This window comes from Cricetulus griseus, chromosome 2 (assembly GCF_003668045.3).
Source record: "Cricetulus griseus strain 17A/GY chromosome 2, alternate assembly CriGri-PICRH-1.0, whole genome shotgun sequence".
NCBI classification, from domain to species: Eukaryota; Metazoa; Chordata; class Mammalia; order Rodentia; family Cricetidae; genus Cricetulus; species Cricetulus griseus.
In genome coordinates, this window is record NC_048595.1 from 112527153 (window position 1) to 112534258 (window position 7106).

General features: G+C 36.8%; 1 long non-coding RNA gene across 1 annotated transcript in view; it reads right to left on the reverse strand.

Moving 5' to 3' along the window:
* The window catches only part of LOC103159339, a 53035-nt gene extending 46601 nt beyond the window's left edge, over nucleotides 1-6434 (reverse strand). Inside the window, exon 1 of the long non-coding RNA XR_003482949.2 lies at nucleotides 6339-6434. This is a non-coding gene — a long non-coding RNA (uncharacterized LOC103159339). The remainder of the gene's footprint in view (nucleotides 1-6338) is intronic.
* Nucleotides 6435-7106: the final 672 nt, after the last annotated feature.

The following is a 7106-nucleotide window of genomic DNA, read 5'->3' on the forward strand; positions in this document are numbered from 1 at the left end:
TCTAAGCATTTTGTCCTTATGTCCACAGATAAGTTTGGTCCTCACCCACCCTTATTTCTGAAATAATCACACTTATTTCCTAACAAATTTATACCATTACAAAAAATCATAACAAATCAAAATGAAGAGCTTTGGATCCTAGTACTAATGGATTTATATAAAAAACAACCGTTTCATCTACACTTGGTAAATATTTCAGAAGAAAAGGAAGAACGTTTTTAAGGCTGCGTCAACAGGGAGATTGTTGTAAGACTACTTCTCCTAGAAATGTCAGATTCTACCACACATTAAGTGTCAGAAGCATGACTGTCTAAATATGAGCTGAATAAGAACAACAATAGCTATGAAAAAGTATATGGAAAAATCCCTTAGGTCTCAACACCACAGAAAGAACTAGAGGTGACTATTGAATGATGAGAGTGGGAAAAATAAGTGTTCTTTATTTGGAAAGATATGAGTTTATTCTTTGAAGATAAGCTTAAAAATAAATCAGACTAGAATATGTGCAGAAATAGGAGATATATGTAAATATAGCATACATTCTGGCCACAAAGTATAAGTTATATTATGCATTTCCAAATATACAAGGAAAGCACACGATACCTTATATATTCTGTGAAATCATTCCACAAAGAGAATCTGGAAATTGTGTCATTATCATATGCCTTTCCTGAGATAGATTTGTACTCACAAAAAGGAAATGAGAATGTATAAAAAGTGAAATTTGACTTTAGCAATAAAATAATAGGTAAATTCTGAAGCCATGGTGATGAATGGGGTATTCAAATACATAAAATTAAGCCTTTTGAGTGGTATGGTTCCTTGGAATTAGGAGAGAAGACCCATGTGGCCATCATTTGAAGTTCAGATACTTCTTCAGAGAGCCAGAAATCTATACAACTACTGTGAACTGATTGTACCCACTCCTCTTTGCAAATGATGTTGCAAATTTAGTCACAATAAAAAATGTTGGGAAATGGGGCTTAATGATTGATAGGCAGAACATTGGGACAAAGAAAAAAGAATAATTTTAAGAAAGCATTGGGGGTACTTCTGGTGCAACTCACTTGGTAGAGTACGTTTCAGACATTCAGAAAGCCCTGGGTTAGTCCCCCTCTCTAGATGTAGGACCACACCTGTGATCTAAGCTTTGGAAGGCAGAAGCAGGAGCATTAGAATATCAAGGTGTGTATTTTATACACACATTTCAGGTGTGTATAAGCCTTGAGACCAGCCTGAAGTACTGGTCTCAATTTTTGTCTCAAAACCAAAGAAAAAAAAACAAATAAAAGATATTCTCCCTCTTTATGGTCAAAGATATTAAAACAAGTGCATTTTGAATTCAAAGTCATATTCTTTACATAAAAAGACCATGGCTCCCTCTATCAAGGCATCTACTTTGCTTTCCTTCTCTGTCCTTCCCCCAAGTTGACCTTCCTGAACTTCATTTTCTCCTCACCTCCCCCTTTCTGATCCCCTCTCTCCTATCTACCTCCACCCTCCCTCTAAGCTCCCAATTTAATCAGAAGATCTGCCACTATGGAAATTCCTAGGAATCCACAAGGATGACCCCAACTAAGCATCTGAGCAATAGTGGAGAGGCTACCTTAAATGCCCTTTCCCTACAATGAGATTGATGACTTCTTTAAATGTCATCATAGAGCCTTCATCCAGTAGCTGATGGAAGCAGAAGCAGAGATTCACTAAGCACTGAGCTGAACTCCTGGAATCAGGTGTAGAGAGGGAGGAGTGATGATCAAAAAAAGGTCAAGACCATGTAGGGGAACACACAGAAACAGCTAACCTAAGCAATTGGGAGTCCACTGACTCCAGACTGACAGCTGGGTAACCTGCATAAGACAGAACTAGGTCCCCTTAACTTGGGTGTCAGTTTTGGGCTTGGGCAGTCCATGGAATTTATTCCTATTGCATGAACTGGCATTTTCAAGCCCATTCCCCATGGAGGGATACCATTTACAGCCTAGATACAGGGGGGAGCACTTTGGTCCTGCCTCAAATGATGTGACAGACAGTGATGATCCCACATGTGTGGCCTCACCCTCTCCGAGGAGTGGATGGGGTGGGATAGGGAGTTGGTGTAGGGAGTGGGAAGACAGGAGGAAGAGGGAAATGAGATTGGTATGAAAAACAAGACTGTTTTTAATTTAAATATTAAAAGACCATGTAATGTGGGAAATTACCAATATGGAGCCAGGTAGAAATACAAGGGATTTTAATATGGAAAAAACCTTACTTACTGCACGACCTAGCCAGCTGGCATGCCAGCAGTCTGTACAGCAAGCTGAAAGTGAAACAAAAGCAAAACTACCCACCTTAATGCCTCTCACTTGCAGCCCTGGTCAGGCACACTTGTAGCCAGGCCTTAAGCAGACATGGCTACGGCATCCGCTAAAACCATGGATAAAATAAACAAAGCCAAAGCAACAGAAATCAAAAACTAAAATAAACCAGGAAAACTTGTTGGACCAACAAAATAGCCACTTAGACAAAAAGTTAAAATAATTTATTCTCTAGGAAATAATTCTAAATAAGTCACACATATAGACTATGAAGAAAAAAATGTGAAAAAAATCTGCTAATCAAATTGAAGGCAATAAATAATAAAATCAAATATTTTAATTTAATATTTTAAAATATGCCCAATATAATAATGTGTCAAACCTTGTGATATCTGGAAGAATATAAGTTTACTTAAGACAATGAAATAAAAGGGAAACACAATGAAGAAAACAGAAACTTACATTTTCAATTAGATAGGAGTATGTCTAGAAGGTACTTTTCACATTATAATGGATAGATGCTATCAAGAATGGTGTATGCTTAGAAATGGCTACAGCTAACATTTAGACATCCATTGTCTAATAAAGGCCCATCTTTGAGACTTGCAGACCCCAAGGGTAGGAAATTGAGAGATGGTAAAACTTCTAAGTGGACAAAAAGGGTTAAAGGAGACTTGAGTGAGTCAGAGTGATGGAAGAGAGACAGATGTTGCATATTTTTGCATGTGAATCTAAATTAAATTTAATAATATGTGTTAGATCTCTGATATGAAAAGTGAAGTGGGAAGAAATGAGTCAGGAAGAGTAGGGTGACATGAGTAGGTTAATTGGTAGTCTGGTCAAATTACAATGATACACCATTCTATCTGCGGTGGTTTGAATAAAAATGGGCCTATAAACTCACAGATTAGAATGCTTGTTCATTAATAAATAGAGCTAATTGACCAGAATTAGGGGGTGAAGCCTTTTAGAGGAAGTGTGTGACTGGAGATGGCCTTTAGGGTTTCAAATGCTCAAAAAAGGCCTACTGTCTCTTTCTCTTCTTGTTGCTTATAGATCTGGAGGTAGGACTCTCAGCTACTAGACAGCACTATGTCTGACTGCTTGCCACTATTCTTCCTGCCATGATGACAATGGAATAAAGTTCTGAACTGTAAGCCAGTTCAAATTAAATGCTTCATTTTGGTCATGGTGTCTAATCACAGCACCAGAAACCATAGCTAAGACACTGCATTGAAATCCATAATTTTTACACAGTTAGAATTCTAAATTAAAATACTTTTTTAAGAATACAGCCTGATGAGTAGAATTTGGACAGCAGTGTCACTTCATCTTCATCTCTCTTTTCCCTTTGACTCCATAGCCATAGAGTGAATAATTTTCCTAAGGGCTCTTCCCTTATGTGGTACAACATCACAAGCTCAAACCTGGGGTAGGGGGAGTAAGTATGAACAATAAATTACAAAATTCATGCCAAGTAAACCTCTTATCTTTGTAAGGTATTTATATCAGTTATTTTGTAGAATGACAAAAAGTGACCAGCCTACTGTGATGGCTGTCAACAGACCTAGAATCACCCCTGAGACAAACCTCTGTGGACACCTAGGAGAGATTAACTAAATCAAGAAGGGGCTCAGAGAATATCTGTGAGCATTCATCTTGATTATGCTCATTAATGTTTCAAGAAACATCTTAATTGAGGGCAGGGCCATTCTCTGGGTATGGCATCTTTGGCTGCATAAATTGGGAAGCCAGCTGAATGGTGTTGTAGATTCAATTTCTGTTCTCTGCCTCTTGAGGGTGGATGCAGTGTTACCAACTGTCCTGAGGTCCTGCTGCTGTGACTTTGCCTTAGTGATGTCCTGTAATGTAGAACTCTATGCCAGAATAAACCTTTTCTCCCTGTACTGCTTTTGTCAGAGTATTTTATCACAGCAACAAAGAAACTAAGACATGATACTGTATTCTTCCGTAAAGAAGAAAAACCCCCAACAGAACATGAGGAAGAAGTCCATGGTAAAGGAGATTTATACTCAATTATATTTTACTGTTTGTCAGTTCAGATATTTATTAAAGTAGTTTTCTAATTATTTAGCACTATTAAATGAACAATACTACACATAAATCATGCCTGGGAACCTCTAAACCAGCTGAATCCACCCTGAGAAAATTCTACATCAAATTCTTCACAGGGGTAACTTCTGAACTCATTTCTGAGGTTAAGAGAAATATCATCATTGCATTTTCACCTCCTGGAGCATTCCTGGTCTGGCCTGTGAAAGGGTCTAGAAAAATAGTGCTCAATGAGAGAAGGCACATATTAGTGTATCAAAGTATTTCCATACATAATGTTCTATTATTAAAGATTACTTTTCAGTACCAAAGATGGTGGTATAGGAGACCAGGAAGGAATATACGATGTTTCTGGAAAAAATATACGTGCACATTTTTCTTTCTCAAGAAATTCTCAGGTCCCTTTTCTTCCAGACACAGAATCTTGAAATTAGTCTCCGTAGATGTAGAAGAACTTCAGTTGCTCACAGAATGTGGTTATGAGAGGCTTTTGATAGAAACCTGCACTATGTTTTTAAACAAGGAAGATACTTGTCTATGCACAGCAAAATTTCTTAATGGCTTTTCCTTTTAACTTCCTACCAATATTAGTCAAGAATCTTAATTGAAAGCAAAAGAAACTAATTCGTAACAACCTTAAATTAATGTGTGTCTATAGGGTCTTTATGGTAAGTATATGGCTTCCCTGCTCAGTCCAGATTCCAGTGCCTTGAATTCCCTTTTCTCCTATGTCTCTGCTCCATGTTCTCATATCTTGTGTCAATCAGATTATCATCGTGGAGCCAGCTTCCTCATGCTTGAGTAATGTGGCTATATCTAAACTGTTTCACCTGCAAATTACTGAAACAACTAATTCAGGCCACAATACAGGACTAATTTGTACAAAAAAATCTCCCCTGAAACCACAATGAAAGAAAGAGTAGATTTCACTCAGTAGTGGGAAGGTGAAAACAGTGAATATTCACAGCCACCTACTCTCATAAATTACTCACTGGGTTTCTAGAATCGATACAGAAAATATGTGAGTCTCATAAAATTTTCAAAGATTCCTTCCATTGAAAAGGACAAAACTCAACATTTTACACTATATACCAAAAACATTTTAGCACAGGTAAAAATGCCATCTGTGACACTCAGATATTACAGATGTCCATAGTTTCTAAATTCTGTAAATTTTGTCACCATTCACTGATGCAGAATCATGTGTATCTTCTGTGTATCTTTCTATATATGAAATACTTCCAACCCGGACTGATAATATAAACCTCAGTCTTTAATATTAACCTCAATTTTCCAACATTTACTGTACAAATTTCCATGAAGTTTAAAGCGGACTAGCTATGTCAGTATCACAGGGTCTTCTCTTACTTAATTTTATTTTTTGAACCAGAGCCCCATGTTCTTAGACTGTCCTCAAATTTAATATCTGGTGAAAATGACCTTGAATTTGAACTCCTTATCCCCTGCCCATACTTCCCTTGAATTGCAGGCATGTATCACCACACTATGTTCATTTTGTGCTAGGGTTCTGACCCAGAAGATGCTGCATGCTAGACAAGAACTCTACCTACTGAACCACATCCATAGCTTGTGTTTCTTTAGAAAATAATAAATTCAACAGAATATGGCAAGGTTAGAAGGACACTGAGGACAATCTATAAATGCTCTAAACTCTAACTGTAGGATGTACAAAATAGATTTGGATTTGTCTGAATTATTTTCATCTATAATGAAGTAACACATTTACTCACTCAGTGTGCATCATGCTAGTGTAGTATATTAACATCTAAAGAGCCTTGGTGTTTGCAATTAGTGTGTGAAGGAATATTGCATCAGAGAGGCACAGCCTTTGTGACCCGCTGATATTTATTCACTTAAAAATAAATTTACTACAGCAAGAAATAGGCCCCAAATTATTCAATAAAAAAGAAATTATCTTCACTAAATATTTTAATCAATACATACCCTTTGCTGAATCCTCATTATAATGTTGTCAATATTCAGAGGGAAAAGATCAACAGAAAACACAGTTCATGGCTGGCAGTTTCAGAGGGAATTTCCTGTTTGTGGACTGAATTGCTCATAGTAGATTGGTATGTTTCCCTCTAGTGGTTAAATGACATTTAACTCCATCTACCAAGTCACCTGTATAAAAAACAAAGGAGGGAATTAGTATAAGGCAGCATTTAGTGTGGAGGGGGGAAAGTCAGGTTGGAAAAGATTTGCAAGTAGAATCAAGAATATTTGTTATGTAGAATGTAATTCATAATTTTAAATACCTGATCAGTTTCTACAGGCTGAACAAGGAGAGAATATATTTTAAATGGTTGCTGATGAGAGATGCTGATGACAAGTAAGGAAATGAAAATCAGAAGGGGAAACAATTAAAATACTTAGTAAAACCAATTCATTTTAATGTGACACAAGAATAGTAATGAAGCTACATTAGCAATTTTTAATTCCAAGCTACATTTCTTATTTAAAAATCTCTTTTAGAAATAATTTTCATTTTTGTCAAATTTAAATTTATCTTCTGACCTCATTTCAATGAAGCCTGATTTCATTTCTCCTCTGACCCTGTAGCATCAAGGTGGACAGTGCGTCGCACAAGAAGAAGAAGTAGTGACACGACAATCACAACAATCATTTTCCACATACAGCATTCTTCCTAAAATATTCCTCTAAACAAATGCGGCAGTTTATTCCTTAAACTGGCTTTGTGTACCATTTTAA